This window comes from Herpailurus yagouaroundi, unplaced genomic scaffold (assembly GCF_014898765.1).
Source record: "Herpailurus yagouaroundi ecotype Mexico unplaced genomic scaffold, PumYag 250, whole genome shotgun sequence".
Taxonomy (NCBI): Eukaryota; Metazoa; Chordata; class Mammalia; order Carnivora; family Felidae; genus Herpailurus; species Herpailurus yagouaroundi.
This window is the reverse complement of record NW_024412467.1, coordinates 20,421,655-20,443,729: the sequence shown is the minus strand read 5'-3', so window position 1 is coordinate 20,443,729 and position 22,075 is coordinate 20,421,655. Positions and strand designations below refer to the sequence as shown.

General features: G+C 42.2%; 1 protein-coding gene across 21 annotated transcripts in view; it reads left to right on the top strand.

The window, feature by feature from the left end:
• FARS2 (phenylalanyl-tRNA synthetase 2, mitochondrial) overlaps nucleotides 1-22,075 on the top strand; it is a 621,462-nt gene that overhangs the window by 450,892 nt on the left and 148,495 nt on the right. The window contains exons 10-11 of one of the 21 annotated variants that reach the window (XR_005786118.1): nucleotides 6,336-7,444; nucleotides 7,479-7,676. The exons of the other annotated variants lie outside the window; for them this stretch is intronic. The gene's annotated coding sequence lies outside the window, so the exon portion shown is untranslated. Of the gene's footprint in view, nucleotides 1-6,335; nucleotides 7,445-7,478; nucleotides 7,677-22,075 lie in introns of those variants that run through there. 21 annotated transcript variants of the gene reach the window in all.

The following is a 22,075-nucleotide window of genomic DNA, read 5'->3' as shown; positions in this document are numbered from 1 at the left end:
CAACCTGTATGTTACCCACGGAGAAACAAATCAATTCTGCTTTCCTCATCTGAACACAAAGAACTATTTTGCACATATTCAACACTGTGTTACTTTAAATAATTGTTAGAGACATTGAACAAAAGATTCACAATATAGTAGGTTTAAAGGTAAAGAGTAGGCTAGGTGTTGTAATTCTACTTTTATGTAGATTGATGTATCCGTAAGGGAGATCACGACAAGCACACGTGTCACAGTGGCCAGTCCAGTTCACAGGACTACAGGGGATTTTTACTTTCTTCTTCATACTTTCCCATGTTCCCCAAATTCTTACCAATGACTATTTCGCCTTATACACCAAGAGGGGGAAATGTTTAAAGAGGAAAAAGAAGAAAACCGCATACCTTTACAGCCACTTATCGAGCATTTTAACAATAATCCTCAAGATATACAAGCCCTTTCTTCCCCCTCTGACTCTGACTGATTCATCCCCTAACAAACTGCTGACTGTTTTCTCAAGAGAGCAGAGGAATAAAACAGGCTCTGACTGGCGCCTGTATTAAAGTCTTTCCAGCTCCCTTACAGCTGCTGCCTCTTCCGTCCTCTTCCTCCTCTGGTGCCTTTTCCTGAGTCTGGCTACACTTGGCCAATGGCTGAAGTCATTCTTTCATAAATAATTTGTGCAGTGATTTGGAGCTTTCTGACGACAATCTACAGTTTGTTCCAATAAACAGATGCAATAGAGAGAATTTGGGCTGCTCTGTGACAGACATCATGCAGTTGAGTTGATTCTCTGCCCTGGTCAGAATGTGGGTTTGGTTCTGCTGAACTTCTGATCCTACCTCAATTTATGTGGTGTTTTTACTTTCAGTGAACTCAGTGGCCAAATGCCCCCAAGAGGCGAGGTGAGTTATATAGCACGGCACCTTGATGGAATGTTACATAGTTGTTAAAAATTACAAAGACTGGGTTGCAACATCAAAATAGTGTTAAAAAATGTAAAATAGGAAACAAATCAATACCTATATGTGGTTACGACAATGTAAAAGTATATACTTGTATTTTGAAAGGGATAGAGGAAACATGAGGAAATGAAAATAATTAATTTGATGGCAGATGATAGAAATTTTTAAAATTCAGCCATGTATGTTTACTGGGCACCCACCATATGCCTGACACCATGCTAGCCGTGTCTATTTTATTTTAATATTTACTTATTTTGAGACAGAGAGAGCAGGGGAGGGGCAGAGAGAGAGAGAGAGAGAGAGAGAGAATCCCAAGCAGACTAAGCACTGTCAGCGCAGAGCCCGATGCAAGGTTCAAACCCGTGAACCATGAGATCTTGACCTGAGCTGAAATCACGAGTCAGACACTCAACTGACTGAGCCACCCAGGTGCCCTGTCCTGTCTATTGTTAAAATTTAGTTCTATAATATTTAATAATATAATATGGTATAGTATAATATAATATTAGTATAGTATAATAATATAATATAATTAATATAATATAATATAATATAATATAATATAATATAATAATGTAATGCAGTTTCTAAAGAAATGTAAGGTAGTGTGGTGGAATTCATCTTTGTAGATGTTACTGTGGGCACTATTGATTGCATAAAGGGTACCCTTAATATACCATTCTTTTCCACACTGGATCCAGGAAAAGCTTATGCTGCTGGACTATAATATATCTGTTGAGTCCTCGGGGAGCCAAGGACTTTTGGCTTTTCTCCCATCTGCTGCATGTTATTCTTTCACACACACTCAGCGGATGGGTGCCAGGTTCTGTTCAGGTGTGGGCAATACACAGGGACCAAGACAACAGGGCTCTGTCCTCAAGGGGCTTCTGGGCTATTGGGAAGGACAGGAAATAAGTTCATTGGCGGTGTGATTTCAAGTAGTGATGTGTACAGTGAATGACAGTAGAGTACAGAGACAGTGAAGCAGAAAGCAGTAGCTTATTTTCAGGAGAGTCAGGGAAGATCCCCCTGAGAAAACAGGGAAGTGAAAGAGCAGCCAGGCAAAGTCTGGAGGAGGTGGAGGGAAAAGGTTAGGGAAAGGCCCTGAGACAGGAACTAGGTTGGTATGTTTGTGAGATGCAGTGAGTCAGAGAAGCTGGTGAGCCTGGAACTCTGTGAGCCACAACACGGAAACTTTTCTAAGTGTGATGGCAAGTTTTAAGGAGTGTTAGCGTGGTTTCTGCTTGGGTAGAGAATGGACTGTCAGGTGGAGGAGAAACAGAGGACAAGCTGCTGGTGGGTTAGCAGTCCAGATGAAAGGTGAAGGAAGTTTGGCATGGGAGGCTGGCATAGGCATGGAGGGAAGGCCTGTTATGAAGGCAGAGCACATGGGACACGAGGAGGAGTCAGGACACAAGGATGTCTCCTAGGTTTAGGATTGAGTCACCAGGTGAATGGTGATGATGTGCTAGGAGGGAGGAACAGTAGGGTCTGTTATTTTTTTTTTTTTTATGTTTATATATTTTTGACAGAGAGAGAGAGAGAGCGCGCGCAACAAGCAGGGGAGGGGCAGAGAGAGAGGAAGACATAGAATCCAAAGCAGGCTCTAGGCTCTGAGCTGTCAGCAGAGAGCCTGGCGTGGGGCTCGAACCCACAAACCATGAGATCATGACCTGAGCTGAAGTCGGACGCTTAACCAACTGAGCCACCCAGGTACCCCAGTTTCTGTTATTTCCTAGTGAAAAGATTACTTAGATCTGATCTAGGTCAGTCTGGAAGCTGCTGCTAATTCCCAGAGTTCTATGGCTGTATCTTCAAGGGTAGGAAAAGGGTTTCATGGGCCAATGGAGAGACTTCCAGCTTAGGAGCCCAGAAACCTGAGTTTGGTCTGCCTCTGCTATAAAACAGAAGTTTCATCTAGGACACATCATTTCACTTCTCAGAATTACAGTTTTCTGTATATCTGCCTTTCAGAGTTTTGTAAACTAAAGTCCGATACAGATACATAATGGTGTCATTCTTGTTACCTACACACTTGTATATATTAGCATTCCTGTTTAGAATCATGACCCAGAGCATGCATGAAAGCACAGGTCAACAGAGGATTGCCCCTGATTTGCTGACTCTTAAAAAAGCCCACTGATTCACCCCTGGCCTGTCGCCCAGCACCTGCTGCACCCCCATCACATGCAAAAAACACTGTGCACTCGTCCTCAAAACAAATGACTTAGCAAGATCCGCTTCAGGAGTGAAACAAAAGCATATTCTGATGTATCCCTGAGTAAAAAATTAAATTTGCATTCTGTTCTCTGAGGACTCTTGCTAACTGAGGTAGTTGGTTGCTTTTCATTCTCACGACCCACCTGTGTTTGTTTCCAAGGGCCATTTCCAGGAGCCTTACCCTAGATTAAGCCAGCCATATAAATGAGAAGCCACAACAAGAAGCTGACTTCTCCCCTCCAAGCACTGCTTAATGGTCCTAATCAGCAAACTACTTTCTCCCTCTTAAGTAGCATCTTGAGAAGTCCCAGTACCTGTCACTTCAAGATGGCATCTTCTACAGTGAATGGAGAGGTGGAATAGGTTTTGAAAGGACAATTGAGGGAGCTAATCTAAACCATTCGATGTTTTTCTTGCTAACAGGAGCCTGATTCTATTACGTCTGTTAAAGGCTCTAATAATAAGACAGGTTTCTTGGGGTACCTGGCTGGCTCAGTCAGTTAAGCGTCTGACTCTTGATTTTGGTTCAGGTCATGGCCTCATCATTCATGAGACTGAGCCCTTCACTGGACTCCACACTGTGCAGAGCCTGCTTGGGATTCTCTCTCTCCCATCTCTCTCTCTCTCTCTCTCTGCCCCTCCCCCTCCCCTCTCAAGTAAATAAAAACTTTAAAACAAAAAAGACAGGTTTCTTTGAGTCCTAGTATTCTGTTTAAACTTAGCTCTAAAGTCACTCGAATTGCACGCTCACCAGCTAGGGGGGAAATGTTAAGCAAATAAAAAAAAAGTAAGCAGAGCCAGAGAACAATTTCCTTTTATAATTTCTCTTCTTGAAGTGTTGAAACTCAGAATCCTTCACCTGAAACACTGTGGGGTTCACAGAGACTGATGACGGTGAGGAGCTCAATTCAAATGACATTAAGTGTGTGCAGAAGCATGAGGGACAGTCCTTGGAGGTCAGGAGCTGGCTAGCTCAGGAGGCACCTCACAGCCAGCTGAGGACCAAGGCAGAGCCATCCAGAATGTGGGCTGAAAGCAAAGGGGAAATGATCCTATTGTTTGGGGACAAAACCAATCAATAGTTTTTTTTCACTTCTGCCATTTCAAGGAAAGTTTTTTTTTTCTCCTCGTATATGTAATTGCTTTTGCATAAAAGATTCATTATTTGTGAGCCAGGTACAGAAGCTGAGTTCCCCCTCGGTTTCCTGTGAGCCTCTCCGGTTCTGTGCCCCAGACCGTAGTATTGAACTGATATGGATTTATACACCCAACAGCTGGCTTCAGAACTTTCTGTCCAACCTTTCCAAGCAGCCCAGATTGTAAAACTAGAGGTAAACAGGCAGGCCTGTTTGAGACATCCTGAAAGCCACTATTGTAACGGGGTAGCTTTAATCCGGAGGTAGCTGACCTTGATGTGTGAGTACTGCATGAAGAATGACATTTCCAGTAACCTGACTCTCCCGTACAGAAAGCAGGGAGAATTTAGTTTGGGGGAGCGATTTAAGTTGGAGAGACTCTCTGGACTGGAAAGGGCATTTTAGATTCTGCCTGTCGTGAATAAAGCATCAGAGATTTCGGTTATGGCACACATGAGGATGAGAGGAGCTCACGGACTGGCCTCTCTAGGTCATGCTTGGGATCACCATGAGGTCATGTTCAAAGGCTTCCCAGGTGAGGCTTATAGTGGGTCTCTTACATCCTGTAGAAGTCTCATTGCCTTGACAGTATTTTCCCATATTTTCAGGTGTGAAAACCTTCTTCAGTTTTCTTAAGAATAGAGAAGCATAGAGACTATATTTTTATTTTTTTTTTAAATTTTTTTTCAACGTTTATTTATTTTGGGGACAGAGAGAGACAGAGCATGAACGGGCGAGGGGCAGAGAGAGAGGGAGACACAGAATCGGAAACAGGCTCCAGGCTCTGAGCCATCAGCCCAGAGCCCGACGCGGGGCTCGAACTCACGGACCGCGAGATCGTGACCTGGCTGAAGTCGGACGCTTAACCGACTGCGCCACCCAGGCGCCCCAGAGACTATATTTTTAAATGGTATTAATTAGATTTAAGAACTTTAGAATACACTTCTTATGGCACCACTCAGTACATATTAAGATCACTTTCTACGAGCTCAGGACTCCCCTGGAAAATGGTGAAAATGACACCTGAGCTGAATTTATAGCACCTGGAAGCCTGCCTAAGGAAGACTGGGAGGAACAGGGAGGTTATTCTGTTTGTCTTATGTCACCGAGCATAGCTTCTGGGCTGTCGTGGATGCTCAGAAGATGTCCACAGAAATTAGGCAAGTTTCATATTGTTGATGATAACAGGCTTTGTTTCCATGAACCTTTTATGCTGTTGAAAATTGATCTCAGCTTCATCTTTTAAAATAATAACCAGCCATTGGTATGCCCTTTAGCAAGCCATGTAAACTCTTTTGGCCTCAAGTTTTTTTCTTCTTTCCATTGAAAGCTTAGCTAAACACTCTTCACCACACCCCGAGCTGGGCACTGAAGTCTTGTTCAGAATCTACCTTGATAATTAGATTTTTTTAAACCTTAGATGGAAGTAAAATAGACATGCAGAAGCTAGCAGGCTTAAAAAAATATAATGCTTAATGGTTAGAAAGTTTAATCTGTTTACTGCTAACCAACAGTAGGCAGGGGAATGCTAAATTATATATAACATAATCCCCAAAATCTACTGTAATGGATGCTAATGTGAAAATGTATGTATACCAATATGTTGAGTTTATGCCGTATGAACATGTGGGGTGGGATGTGTCTGTGGCTATTTTGCATTCTTGCCTTGTATGTTGGTCCAGTTGTTTAAACATGTCATAAACACCAAGTCAGTGGTACTGTCACCAGGTCTACCACATTGCTACCAACCATGCCAGGTTTCATGGGGATGAAGCTCTTTATTCTACCTTCCCTGCTTTTTTTGCCATCCACAGTGAGGATCCTTATAAATTCAGGTTAATCAATACTGTATTTCCTGTTTCCCATCCAGAGTTTATTTTATACCCTGGATCAGAGGATTCATATTTCATCTACTTTGCAAAATAAATATTAATAATAATAATGTTATTAATGTGCTCTTTGGACACAATACCATCCTATGAGTTTACTTTTACATATATCAGATCCAGTCTGGCATTCGTCTTTATGTTCTCAGGATAAATGGTTTTCGGCTTAAACAGCTACAGAAGCGGCTGTCAACTGTTGTCAGCTGGAACCGATGAAAGAGAAAAATGCAGCGTCTGAAGAGCAACTTGCAAGATGGTCTAAATATTTTATTTTCATTTTGGAAGACCCTCTCCAGATTTACCCCTTCACCACTAATCTTAGAGCAGCCTGATGACTTATGGGGAATCCATCGTTTGGCTTTTACATGGAGAGTAACAGATGAATGACTGCTTCCCGGCACAGGGCTGTTTAGCAGGATATTAATGGGCAGGGTGGCTAATCTGTTCACATTGTTCCTGCAGAAGTTTTGCAGTGCTTTGGGGAATCATCTATCCTCAGCAGTTGCAAGATAGCCTGTTTTCAAGTAAACCTAGGATAAAGATCTAGTTATTTATTGCTGTGTAACAAACTGCCCCAAAACTTTGTGGCACTGACTGTATTAAGTGCACAAATCCTTGTCTCTGTGCTGCAATCCTTTGAAGGTTCAAAGACTGGGAGTGGCTTGATGGCAGGGTGGAATCCTCGAGACTGGCAGCGGGCCTTGGCTAGGACTTGAGGGATTTGGGCTGGAGAACACCTGGCCCTCTCCACATGGCCTGAGCTTCCTCACCATTGTCATCTCTGGACCTTTAAACTCCTTATATATGGTAGCTGTTTTTGTGACCTAACCTCAGAAGTCACATGGGCTCACTTCTGCTAGCCTCTGTTAGTGGAAACAGTCATAGAATCCATTTGTTTTCAAGAGGAGAGAACACAGCTTGCACCTCTCAAGGAAAGAACTATCAAGGTCACATTGGAGGAAGCACATGTAGCATGGACGATATCATTGCTGCCACCTTTGAGAAAATGATGGTGCTATATTCCGTGCACAGATTTCTGTAAAAAATGAATAATGGAGTTCTCTGGCTAAAATGTGTTTATAGAATGTGACTAATCCTGGAGTTTTTATTGCAGATGCTAAGATCAGTGTTGGTGGGCCTGGTACTAGAACAGTAGCTCTGAGTGCTCAGTTAACAATAGATACCCAACACATGTATTTTCTAGATACTTAAAACTTAAAGTTGAGCCAAAAGAGCAACTGCCACACTGAACAATTAGGTTCTAGGAACAATTAGGTTCTAGGAACAATTAGGAACTAGGTTTGCTTCTTGCTTGAATAACCCTGATGTTACAGTGCTTAGAGTGTGTAGGAAAAATAAATTCCTTCTAATTAAAATTGCTTGGGATTTGATATTCGTTTAAGTAAGAAGTTTATTAAATAATTGAGTTCTCTGAAGAAATATTTGGTCTTCTTGATCTATGTAGCCCTAATAAATAAAATCAGATAAGAGGCCGAGTGTGAATGTGCAGAATAGACTGTCAATTCGATGTACATACATGTCTCTCTTCCTATTGTAAAGAGGACTGTCAACCTGTGTGGTGCTTATGAATTCTCCTTTAATGAAAGAAGAGAATGGGAAATGCCATGTAAGTTTTTATACTTTTTAATTTCTTGTTTCAATTCTGTTCTTTGCTCTGGAGCAATTTCCTCCCTTCATTCTCATGAAAAGTAAGGTAAAGACGTCACTCTTACTCAAAAGCTGGGTAACTGTGTAGTCATCACTGGGGTTTGTGTGCCCCCGCAGTTGTCACTGGCATTTGTGTGCCCTGAGCCATTTTGGTGAGCATAGATCCCAAAAATAATCAAAAGCTTTTAGATCCCAGGGTGCTCTAAGAGCCATGCTAAGAATGTATCGTGCATTACCACAGCAAGCCAGGAGCTGAGCTCCTGGTCGGTGTGCTGGGATTCCCAGGGAAATGTGAATTCACCACTGAACTAGCTAGCACTCACGCCCTGGAGCTAAGTGATGGCAATGTCTGAAATCTGGGGGAAGCAAGGCTACTATACTCCCTGTGTGCAGTGCACTGAGTCACAACTTACATTGTTTTATTTGGTCTTCACAATCGTCCATGAAGGTAGTGGATTTTCTAATTTTACAGATGAGGAAATTGAAATTCTTGGAGACTGAGTAATTTGCAGAAGTTTGCATTGTATGTTAGTAATAGAGCCAGCCTCTTCAGCTACTTTCAGTGGTTTATACAGGTTAAATTAGAATCATTCCTTCCTTTCTTAGAAAAATAAACCTACTAGAAAACTCAGAAGCCATAAAGGAAAAGAGCGATGAATTTATCCACATAAAAATGTAAAACTTCTCAACAAGTGGATCAAGAACATATAACAAGAGGATGGGTGGGGAGGGAGAATTGACACACCATGATAAAAGACCACTTTTCTTATTGTAAGAAAGAGCCCTTGTCAGTCAGTGAGAGTAAGAAATACAGACTGCTGGTAAACATAGGAAAAGTGTGCTCAGCCTCACTCATGGTTGGAGAAATATAGAAATTAATAATTATGACTAACACTTTTTCAGTAGTTAGATTGGTAAAGATCCTAAAAGTTGATAATACTCAGTGCTGTCAAATGTATTGAATAACAGGTTCTATCCATCTACATTATTTGTGGAAGTACAGATAGGTATAATTCTTCTGGAAGGCAGTTTTCATGATAAGTACCAGTATTGAAAATACACTCACTCTTTAACCCAGAATTTACTCATCTCATAAATATCTTAATAGTGGTATTTAAAGATGTGTGGGCCAGTATGTTCATTGCACTGCTTGATATAATGCCCAAAACTGTTCCTCAATTGAAGACTGAGTAAATAAATTTTAGAATGTTCATACTACAGAACACTAGTTGTTATTATAAACAATTATATCCAACAATAAGAAAAGATGAATAAGACATGTTGAAAGAGCATTGTATAGGAGATTTCATTTTCTGTTTTTTGTGCATAGATAATATCTAAAAAGACACAAAGGAGATTGTTAACAATCGTTACCTCCACAGCAGGGGACTAGAATTGGGGATATCTTTATCTCTTCAGTTCATACCACCTTCTGTATAATTCAGAATTTTTAGTATTAGCATATATTATTTTTATGATAAAACAATAATTTTTAAAAATCCAGTATGGAAGACATTCATTTATTAGGCCCTATTTGCAAGATGCAGCCCATATAAGTGGATCATCCTGGATTGACAGATAGAACTTACCCAACCATAGAGAACAGATATCAATGATTTAATAAACAAAAGGTAATAAAAATTTCAGCCAAACCAACTAGACTCTCTTGGGAAGAAGTCTCTCCGGCTAGATGAGTTTTTCAGTTTAGCAGAAATAGGAAAAAATGATTTTGGGGAAAGCACAGCTTCTGAGATGTCATCCAATTTCATGTATTTTAATGCCTTTTCTCCTGTTTACCAAAGTAACACGTTCATTGTCAGAATTTGGAAAATACCAAGAAACTCAAAGAAAACAAATTAAAACCTCACTAGGGCTTTATTTTTAATGGGCTGTAAAGGTAGACACAGATGACTATGTGATTATGTCTAAGCAGAAAGAGATGTTTGGGTGAAATGACCAATTACAATGAGTTTTGAAATTTCTTTTGAACTGCATTCTATGAGAGGTAAAGGAAAGACTGAGGGGTAGAGAATAGGAGGCTGTCTGAGAGTCTCAGAGAACTAAAAGCCTTCTTTGATTTCCAGCCAAGATAAGTTCACATCTGCCACTGAAGGGAATCCTAACCCAGCATGGCAGAAAACTATAGAGATGAAAAGACATCTAACTCCGTTGCACAAATGAGAAATTTGAGTCCAGTTTATTCAGTAAATTTAAAAATATTTATCGGGGCGCCTGGGTGGCGCAGTCGGTTAAGCGTCCGACTTCAGCCAGGTCACGATCTCGCGGTCTGTGAGTTCGAGCCCCACATCAGGCTCTGGGCTGATGGCTCAGAGCCTGGAGCCTGTTTCCGAATCTGTGTCTCCCTCTCTCTCTGCCCCTCCCCCGTTCATGCTCTGTCTCTCTCTGTCCCAAAAATAAATAAACGTTGAAAAAAAAATTAAAAAAAAAAATATTTATCAAGTACACAATGCAGTGCTCTTTCCACTTTGTGATAAGTGAGGCAAGAATATTTTCTGAGGACTCTGCTCATTATCCATTTGAGAAATAAGTATGACTTTGAATAAACAAAGACAAAATGATGAGATACCACTAAAGTTGATGATTCGCCTTCGAAGTGGTTTCAGGTCATCCTTTTAATACTGTGCTCACACCCAACCTGTTTTACATTCATTTGCAGACTTCAAATATCTAATTTCAGGGTGAGGCTTAGCTGAGTGACATTAGAGCCCCCTGAACCTTCTCCGGTTTGGTGTGAAAAGTGAGAAGTCTGAAACGAATATCAAGCTACATCTTCAACTTAAAAGCAGCAGTTATTTTTTTTTAATTAAAAAAAAATCACCCAATATAATTTGAATCTTAACAATAGGTTTGTGTCATGCTTTTTAGTTAAAACTCTGGATGTAGAAAACTGGCTTTGAGAGAGTTGGATTAAAATAGAGAGCAGAGGTTAAAGCCAAATAATGATGCCTGGTTCTTGCTACCCATGATATGGAGGAACAAGGGAAAAAAGAAATAAACACTGTGGCCAAGAATACTTATTTTAGAACTATCTTACTTACAAGAAGGAAAGCTTCAGGAGCTTAGGAAACCCTTCTGACATGAGGCCTTGTGAAGTTTCCCCACTGGGCCTGTGGGTTACATGAGTCATTAGTACTAGGATCTTTCAGAAACACCCCCCCATCCTTGGTCATTAAGGAGGGCACTTGTTGGGATGAGCACTGGGTGTTATAAGTAAGTGATGAATCACCGAGTTCTACTCCTGAACCAATACTACATGATATGTTAACTAACTTGAATTTAAAGAAATTAAAAAAATATACATCTCTAACCTCTTCCAACAAAATGAATAATGGGAAAAAAATAAAAACAATGAATAAAAATCATATTTACTTTAAATCATTTTAAAAAGTTCATAAGGAAGAGGAAATACATTTATAGTACTGTATTGTACTTGTTAAAATATTTGTATGTAAATGGACTCATGTAGTTCAGACCTATGTTGTTCAAGAGTTAGCTGTAATTCAAAAATTAAATTGCTTAAAAATTATTTTTAGTGAGCTTAACTTTTAATTTTTGCTTGATATGAGAAAATAACTTTTAAATAACTGCTAGGTATTCATTTGGATATTGTCAACATTTTTTTTTCTTTTCAGCACTTGATGTAATAGATTGAATAACTTTTATAGAATTCAATATCACAAACTGTTAAACAAACAAGCAAACAAAAGGAATATCCCCCATTCTAAATAGAATTTGGACAGTTCATCAGCAGGCTCACCAGGCCACCAGGAGCCTCAGATCACCCCTGCCTGGTTGCTGGGACTGACCCACACAGAGTGAAGCCACTTGATCAGAGTATCCATCAGTAGAGATTGGCCAGTCTAATGTTTTGGTAACAAATAACCTGAAGGTCTCTGCCACATAACCCGACAAAAGCATATTTCTTACACTGAGAGCTGGGATTTCCCCTCTGGGCCACTACTGGGACAGCCAGGGAGGGAAGAGTGGGCATGATTGCCGGCTTGGCTCACCCCACCTGCTCAGATTGTTACAGGGCCCTCTCAACTGCAAGGAGCAGACAGGAGGAAGTCCCCCATGTGCCTCCAAAGAAAGGAAAAGTGATTGACAGGTGAACAAGGAGTCTTTTCCACAAGGAGAATTCAAAGGCACTGGCATTCACACCCCTGTGGTGCTTTTCAATTACTCAGACTGCCCGGAAGGACCATGTACCAAAGTAGACTGCCGTTTTATACGGTCTTTGAGATGCTACTAGGGCCTTGTACAAGTGCACCCCTTAGCAACAGCATTAATGGGTGGCACTGAAGAAGGTAGGGTTACTTCCCCTAAGTGAGTCTGCTACCAGGATTCCTTGAGACTCCCCTGTGCCCCTCTCTTGGTCTCTGTCAGTAGCTTCCTCACTGGTCTCCTATCCCATTCCCTCGCCTTGAAATCTACTGAACTAAAGCATGCTTGATTCATCTTTAGAAAGCTCAGCTTTGATTATATCACCCCCTCACAGAGGTATTTGGTGGTTTACCATTGTCTATGGTTTTGCTACTGGAACTAGTCCATGGGCCAGCGGCATTCCCTGGGGTCTTGTTAAAACACAGAGTCTCAGGCCCCACTCTAGACCTACTGAATCAGAATCCATGTCTTAACAAGATCCAGGGATTCATGTGCACATTCAACTTTGAAAAGCACTTATCCGGGGCACCTGGGTCAGTTAAGCATCTGACACTTGATTTCAGCTCAGGTTATCATCTCATAGTTCATGGGTTTGAGCCCTGCATTGGGGTCCATGCTGACAGTGCAGACCCTGCTTGGGATTCTCTCTCTTCATTTCTTGCTGCCCCTCTCCCACTCGTGTGTGTGTGTGTGCACATGCTCTCTAAGTAAATGAATAAACATTTTAAAAAATAAATAAAAAATAAAAAGCACTTATCCATAACACTGGTTCTCAGACATTAGCACATTCGAACTATTTGGAGGCTTTTAAAAATTGCTAACACCCAGTTTGCAGGTCTGGAGTGAGGCCTTGCACCAAGATTTTAAAAAGCTCCCAGGTGATTCTATCATGTAGCAGAATTTGAGAACCACTGCTATACAGGGACCCAAGTGACATTCACAGCCACCATTAGTGTGTTCCACAGAACCTTCCCAGTGGCATTTCACTGTATTTTGGACTGGACTCCGATCCTCCAATGCATTCTACACTTTTATAGAATGTGCAATTCCAGTCTGTTATCAGAATTCACCAGGCATTATCTGTGTCTTCCCTAATGACTGCAGAGGGCTTAGGACCACCACATCTAAATTTAAAATGCCATAACTACAAGTCATGGAAATCCAAACACGTTAATTTACTAAATTGTCCATTTTAAGTATTTTCCTGATGGATAGAATTTAAAACTCAATTTCCCCTGATGACAGCAAGAGGTTACCTTATTATGTTATCATGTAACATAACGGGTTTTATTCTCTGTTGAACATCAAAAATACGGTAGATAATGAGATGGATGTGTTTACTTTTAAGTAACTTTGAGGGTTATATACAGAGGGATCTTTTTTCAAAACATGTAGCAGTAGCTGTGATAATCTGCTTTTAATTATTCTCACTGCTTCAACTTACTGAACTTGTGATTGGTGACACATGTGTGAGAGACACCTGGCTTTGGGGACAGAATCAAATAAAGACCCTCTTTGTTACCTTTCCTATTGAACTGAGGATGTCAGACATACAGACATCTACAAGGGGGTTTTTCCTGCCAGGCCCGCAGTTCACATAACAGAGCCCCACTTTTGTGGGGAACACACTCCTGTCACCCCAGTGCTAACGTAGAACCCTGCTCATAGGTAGATCGTGTTCCTTCCCGAATGGCCTCCAAAAAGAGAAATACCTTTCTTTCTGCTTTTATATGAGCAAGGTGTTAATTTTCACCAAGACTTTTATGGGCACAGCAAGCAGTAGTTGCCTTTCCGTGTGAACATTAAGTAAGATTCAGGGTCTGAAAAGCCTACCTCAGAGGCTCAGAGGATCTATGGGATTTGCTGGGCCGTGGCAGACAAATGGACTGCCCATCTGTGACAAGCTTGCAATCGCGGTGGGCCCTGGTGTCGGGAGGGACGGGATCCTCTAATTCATCGGGATTACCTGGGCTCTGCTCCTGGCAGCCTTTGGAGAGTTAGAGCCTCGCGTGTGCCTGTCTCTGGAAAGGCCGTTGGTGACACATGGGGAATCCTGATATTAGCAGCGTCTGCCTCTGGCTGCCGGGCACATTGCCCTCAGCATTGGGCCCTGCACAGCCTGGAGGCGGGCGCTTGTCCATTACAGAAGCCTGCAGGTGAAACTGACGTTATTGGTGAATACGAATGGCTGCACTTGGGCCTTCATATTGGCTTTTACCAGACGAGGGACACACACAACTTTGGACAGGGGCAGAATAGAGGACTCCAGTGACATTTCAGAAACTTCAGAATCCAGAGCAACTTGCTGATGTCAGGAACTGACAGTCACAGTGCTGGCAATACCTTTGCTTTGCTTTTTTCTCTGGCTTCATCCCTAAAAGAATAATAGAAATGGAGAAGAATTAGTCATTAAATGGAGTAAATTAAAAGCAGGGAGCCGTTAACTTTATGTCAACTTTAAGATAACATCGGTAAATAAAAGGGCTAATTGAAATTCTTGGTATGTTCTAATAAGAACTTTTTATTAAGTTATTTTGCGCTTTAGCGGTTACTCGTGGCATGTGGTTGAGCGCAGCGCTCTTCGTTACTCATTTTTATTAACGCCCAGTAAATATTAAAACAGATCTTGGGAGCAATAATGAGGTGAGAAATAGATGTGACTTGTCAAATATAAAATAAAGCAGTTCGTAATATGTGTGCTCTTATCCCATTTTCAGATTCATACTGGCTACTTCTTAACCTAGTGTAGCCTTTCTCTGACTTCTGTTTTATTATATTGTTGTTCTTGACATCTTGCCAAATTAGAATTTTGTGCTAACTTATAAAATGCACCCCGAAATCTGGGACTTTCGAAAGCTCATGGTACATGTCCCTCTTCAGTGTTTTCGTTACGAGTAAGCAGTGGTGCCTGGGGGTGCTCTGTCGGTTAAGCGTTGGACTTCAGCTCAGGTCATGATTTCACGGTTTGTGAGTTCAAGCCCTACGTTGGGCTCTGTGCTGACAGCTCAGAGCCTGGAGCTGCTTCAGATTCTGTGTCTCCCCTCTCTCTCTTCTCTCTCTGCCCCTCCCCCACTTGTGCTCTGTCTCTCTCTGTCTCTCAAAAATAAATAAATAATATAAAAGAGTAAGCAAATCAACAACAAAAAACTTTTAACATTTTTCTCCCTGTTGGAAATTATGTTAAAAAAGCATAAAGCTTTTTAATTGTGATCTTAGAAATATTTTAAAGTGTTCTTTTAGCAAACTACATGCTCAACCAGATTTCCAGTAATATTTTCTTTAATATTGAAAAAAGTGGCAAACTTTTTGAGGAGACAGTACCTGCAGAGATAATGACATCTATTTTGATCAACCTTAATTAATTGGAATGTTCTATGAAGTGTATGTTCTGACTAGTTCAATATTTTTTGTAATGAGAATTAATACAGAAAACCCTTTTAGTTTCTGTTCGTATTTATCTTTCTATGGTGACGTGTGTACCTTCTGCCTTAGTAAGTAGATAAAATTTAGCTTTAACCTTTCTTTGATAATTGAAATGTTTTTCTGATAGGCCACCATCACAGATATTTCTAGAACTTGTGGAAAGGCAATTCACTAATTTCATGAATTAATTTAAGTCAGCTTTTATTGTAAAATTTTAGAAGGCTAGGAATTTGGGGCTGAGGTTGGACTGTCCCTAAGTCATATTTAAGGACTTTTTATTTGTTTAAAAACAAATGCTCAGTCTACCATCTTCTAAAAGTGAAATAAGACAGCAAAATAAAGCTTGTCTGAGGATTCTGGTTCCTTGGATTTTACTTAATTAAGACTTTTGATGACAAATGTTTTGGTTTTCCCTTTCCTTCAGTATACTGCCATGTCCCCAGAGACTGGGGACTGAGATAATGAGAGGTGGGAGGCCTAAGCTGGATGGCTCCCATGGTGAGTCCTGCAAGGGACTGGTGGTTCAGGAAGGCCCGGCTGGGCTCCTTTCTTGTGTACCCTCTGGTTGTCACTGTCCCCACAGTTGCCCCTTGGGAACACCAGAAAATTTTACAGAGCTGGACTTTGGCAGAACTTTCATACCTGTTGGTCTGGTTTAACGGATATTGGTTTTTCAAGATTTTTTACATCCTTCTGCTTCAAAACGAAATGAGGTCTTCTCAGGCTTGAAAACTTCCACAGGCAAAATTTAAAGGAAGGAAGGGAATAAGGGAAGGAAATTACATAGGGACATATTATTTTCCTTTAAATTCCCATTTAATAAGATTCAGACAATTGTTAAAAACAAATGTAGCTGTCAGGTCTTGTGGCTTGTATGTCGTGGTTCCAAAGAATGATGAACCTCCGGTAGGCCCCTGCAGTGGCAGGTTTTCATCCTGGGTTATGATTCTAAAGGCATAGATTTAATTCTAATCAAACAACATCAGTTCAGCTCAACACATTTTTGTTGTGTGCTTCCTGTCTGCTAGGTGCTAAAAGGTCCCCACTCTCTGGTGCTCAAGATCGAGTACACTGCTTTGTAAAATAAGTTTCGTGGATCCCTGGGGGTCTCTGGCAGGCATACTAGTGGGTCTGTTGGCAGTTGACAGTTTTAGAGGAAATGTAAAATATAAGATAATTGAGATTTTTGCAGGTTCCCATTGTATTCTTCCTAATGGGTCTATAGCAGGTATATGTTTTATCCCACAGCTCTGGATATGAGACATGACACCTTCCTATATTTGTCAAAATATGATTTTATCAGTCTCCTACTCCTACCTCTACCCCACCCCACCACCACGCCTGCCTCTTCCACACACATACACCGTATCACCTGAAGGCCTTGCAAATTTGGGAAGGAGCACTCTGCAGCCACAGCACACGGGTCATAGCTGTGATGTGTTCTGTGTCCAAGCCTGGATCTCTTGAAGGCAGACAGGTCCTTCTCTGCTTCTGTGCAGAGCTGGGCATGAGGATCTTTCCCAGGACTCCAGAAACTTCAGCTTTTGCTGTTGAGTCCACACTGCATCCCTGAGCTCTCCCAGGGGTCCTGCCACCCCCTGGGAGGTGCTATGCTGACATGGACCACTGGCTTCCCTTTCTCTCAGGACCCTCCAAACCTGCTGCACTTTCATTGTCTGTGCCCCCTATTCTGCCTCAGACCCAGCTGCCTCCCTCCCCTCCACCCGCAGCCTTCCCTGGGAAATCCTGTGTCACCTCCCTTCAGTGAGAAACACGGTGCTGGGCTCTCCCTTCTATGACTGATAGGGATGATTAGAGGGTTTAGTTTTTCTTAATTTTAACACCGGTCAGATTTTTTTTCTTAATACATCATAGTGATAAGGGGCATTAAATATTTAACATACACTCCAAGCACTGTCTTATTTACTTCTCAACTATCTACAAATGTATTTTTGTCTCATTTACAAGTTAATATTTACATATACTAAATTTGCCCTTTTCTTTAGTGGTTGGATCTTGGGTTCAGAATGACTCATTGAAGTCCAAAAAAAAGGGGGGGTGGATAATATGAATCCTAGAAATCAAATCAACATGCAAATGGTAATAGTCCACAGGTTTATAATGTGAGCATGGATGGTCAGTCTGCAAGTCGGATGATTTCCCAAAAGCTGCCAAAAAAAAAAACATACAAATAGGAAGTATGATAATGAATATCTAAAATTTTGAACTTATTTGCACTGGGAGCCATTCAGCCCCAGCTTTGGTAATTATCATGGAATCCTGGTAAATAGTTTCCTTCTCTGTAAATGCAGATGATAATGGAACTTACCTCAGAGTTGTTGTAACGAATAAATGAGTTAATATATATGGAATGCTTATGTACACACTTATGTGCTGTCTGTTATTGTTATTGCCATTTTTATCAATGTTATTAACATAAGGCAGGCATAGTGATCTCTATAAGCTTCTTGCGTTTTTCCAAACAAATGAAAATATTGATGCTATTGGCACACAAGTGGTAAATGTTGTCATTAGAGATGAAGACGTGGGGGCGCCTAAGGGGCTCAGTCAGTTGAGCTCTGACTTCGGCTGAGGTCATGATCTCGCAGTCTGTGAGTTCAAGCCCCGTGTCGAGCTCTGTGCTGACAGCTCAGCTCAGAGCCTGGAGCCTGCTTTGGATTCTGTGTCCCCCCCGCTCCCCCCCCCCCCCCCCCTCTTATTCTCTCTCTCTCTCTCTCTCTCTCTCTCTCTCTCTCTCTCTCTCCCTCTCCCTCTCCCTCTCCCTCTCCCTCTCTCTCTTTCCCTCTCAAAAATAAATAAACATTCAAACAATTTTTTTAAAAAATGATGAAGAAGTGACCAGAATTGTAGCAGTTTCACTCAAGAGTTGTAAAAGTTTGTGCAAGTTACAATCTGGTCAAATAAACCGTATAGTCAACATAGCAGATGTGTCAAAACTCTGAAATTTTCAAAACGTGAAATTATCATTTTTTTTTAAGTCTGCAACGTTAAGTATTCGAAGATCCATATATTCCAGCTTAACATGCTCAGAGGAAAAGCAGAGCGAGCTGCTGACACAAAGTCCTCTGCTGAGTGACAGTGCAGGCACCACACGCTCTTGGTTGTGTATACTGTGAAGGGCAGTTCTGCTCCACGAGTGTGTCAGCTTCCTGCTGGGGCCACTGATGTTCCTTCCCACACAGGGGCAGGGTCCAGGGTGAGGAGGAGGATGGTGGGGATGGGGCAGGTGGATGAAATACTGGGTAGCTTTCTCTTGTATCTGTCCCCTCAAACTCAAGCCATGAAGTGACGTCCATTATTTAATGATTATTCCAGGCATGCTGTAGATTGGAAAGAGTACTTATTTTCATTACTGATCCACCACGACCTGACCAGAAGGAAGGGGCTTCTATCCAAGAAAGAAACTGCACCCAAATGCCGGGGCGACACGCTGGCAAGCCCTGGCAGAGCATTGACCACATGCTTCTTGTGTCCTGTGTGCACACAAGCCCCCCCCTGCCCCAAGAAAGAATGACAGTGGGAGAGAGACCGTGGGTACTGTACTTCCCTGCTCTGTCCTGAGGCCAGTTTTTAAAGAAAAGGGTGCTTGCAAAGAATTTTTGTTCACTTATGTCAAAATTTTTATTGAGATATAATTTATATCCTACAAAATGGACTAATCTTAATTGTTCACATCTTTGAGTTTTGGCAGTTGTATATACCATGTATCCACCATCGAAAATAAAACATAGGACATTTCCATCACCCTAGAAAGTTCCCTCCTGTCCCTTCCCACTACTCACCCCTCCCCTCCGAGACAGCCACTCTAACTTCAGTCACTGTAGGGGAGTTTTCTCTGCTTTTGCACTTTGTAGAAATGGAATTTGATTCATTAGCTTCATAAGTTTTGAAGTAAGAGTTCAGGTAGAAGGATTTCCTGGTGACAGGGAGCATGCTGGCAGAAAGCCTTTCTGTGATTTCAAACACTTAACAAAATCATGGAGACATATTCAGCATTTTGAATAGCCTGAACCTGTCACTGAAATATTACACTTTTTAACTCTGAAGGTAGGATAATAGAATTCATTAAAAACAAAAACAAAATCAGAAAGGAACTGCAGTGCAAATGGCTTCTTATCTAAAAGTTTACATCTTTCCCTGTGTTTCTTTCTCTGTAGTCATGGGAAAAGGAAATCTGGAAGCACTGAAGGCCAGAGTTGCTAACTACATCCAAATGCTACTATAGGAAGTACTTTGTAGAAAGAAAGGCAATCAAAGGATAGATTAGGAATCGGCCCACTGTCTTCTTCCTCCTGAATCAGACACATTTAACCTTCTAGTCCCTGACTGTTTTCTGCTCATGGATTTAAGATCTGACTGATCCGGAGATAGTTTCCAATGAGGAAATTCACAGTGACCTGTGGATTGATCCCCATGCCTGCCGCTAACAAAGCTTCCAAACACTTGCCCTTGGGCCAAGCCACAGTAATTGGTCTTCAGGATTTTTATTCTGGTAGAAATAAAGAGTACTATTAACAATCAGGGTAATGGTTATAGTTAACATTTCTGAGACTCTGTGGCAGATAATTTCTCAGAGCATCACTTCCTATAATGCTCCCCATGTGTCAGCTTGCTGTCCCCAGCATACATCGAGGGAACGGAGGGGCTTAGTGAGCAGCATGGCAGAGCCATGGCATGCACTGTGGCAGGGACCCCAGGGTTTGTGGCTGTGAATTCCTGCTCGTGAACACAGACACCAGAGAGGGGGCTGTGGCACGGGCTCACCATCCCTGCACTAAACAGGTACCTTGCTGAGAGGGTTCGTGCTGACAGCAGCCAAAAATAATATTTACTTTAAAAATAGTTTCAGTTTTGTAGCCAGCATTTCTTCAACTTTTGAAAAAAATCACGAAATAATCCTGCCCGTCTATGTGATAAATGCCCTTAAAGTGGCCCTTGGATGCCAGGAAACCTTGGTCCACCAGAGAAGTTAAGGGTTGATGTAGCTGGGCCTGGCAGGTAGGAAGAGCAGGAGTTGTTTCAGTCCTGTGAAAATGGAAGTGCCAAGGGTCTTAGTCTTTAAAAACTGGGGAATCTCCCTCCCTCTGCTACTCTCCTTGTGCCTTCCCTTGGTTTTTATGTAATCTCTCCCCATCTAGGCCAAAGGCATCACTTGGGATAAGAACAGGGAAGTATGTTTAGGGAACCCCTCTTTTTTTTAGTTAGTTTTTTGTTTGTTTGTTTTGAGAGAGACTGCGCAAGTGAGGGAGGGACAGAGAGACAGGGAGAGAGAATCCCAAGCAGGTTCTGCACTGTTGGCACAGAGCCCGACACAGGGCTCGAACTCATGAAACCGCAAGATCATGACCTGAGCCTAAACCAAGAGTCAGACGCTTAACCAACTGAGCCCCCCGGGCGCCCCGGGAACCCCTCTTTCATAAGTTCCTCTGCTGCCTTCTGGGTGTGCTGGCCATGGCCAGACTCACACAGCACCCCTGCTGCTTTGGCTGGCTCTCCAGTTTCTGATTCCTCTTCTGCCATCCCCTGATGTGAGGCTTCTCTCCCTCCTGCTTACCCACTCCTCCAGCATCAGTAGCGACCCTCTTCCGACAGCTCCTCGCTCTGCTTCCACAGCAGGCTTGTCTGCAGAGCCTCAGCCCCACATCTCCAGCTGTCTGCACCGTGGGTTGAACATACATAAATGGGGCTCATTTTGACCTTCTGACCTCTTACCCTTCTAAATGGCTTCAGCCTTCTCTGCGTCACCTGGGCCTAGGACCTCATCCTCACCTACCCCCCCCCCCACCCCCGTCTCCTCCCATCTGCCTTCCTTTCTCTGCTCACTTTCATCCCTGCCTTTTCCTCCTTCCACCTGGATTGTCAGCTCAGGGCACTCACGTTCTTGTTACCTTCTGTTACAGCTACTACTTCAGCAGCCTCCAACTTGCTTCCCTTTGCCTGTATCCTGACCTTCCTAATTCATCCTAAACATCGCTGTCCAACTAATCTTCCTAGAAGACAGACCTGGAAACCTCCCTGCTAAGAAATGCATGGTGGTTCTCCAGTGTCTCTACCAAAACCCAAGTGGCTTATTCTAATGTCTAGGGCCCTTTCGAGTCCACCTAGCTTAGTCAGCTTGTGTTGCTATAAGAAGAATACCATAGACTCAAAGCTGAAACAACAGACTTTTATTTCTCACGGTTCTGGAAACTGAAAGTCCAAATCAGAATGCCAGTATGGTTGTGTTCTGGTGAGGGCTCTGTTCCTGGCTTCCTCACATGGCAGAGAGAGAGAGAGTCTCATCCCCTTATTTCCTTATAGGGGCACTAATCTCATCATGGCAGCTCCACCCTCATGACCTCATGTAACCCTAATCTAACCTCCCAAAGGCCCCATCTCCAGATACCGTCACATTGGGGTTGGTATTAACAACATATGATACAGACATTCAAAGCATAGCACCGTCATATTCTCAGTGTTATTTCCTTTTGTTTTCCCACTTATGTAGCCTCTGCTCCATCTCTGGGATTGTTCCTGCTTAAACACGGGCGAGCACCTCACCTGTTGCTCATGACTGTCATTCTGCATCAACCCCTCTCTGCCTGTTGAGCTC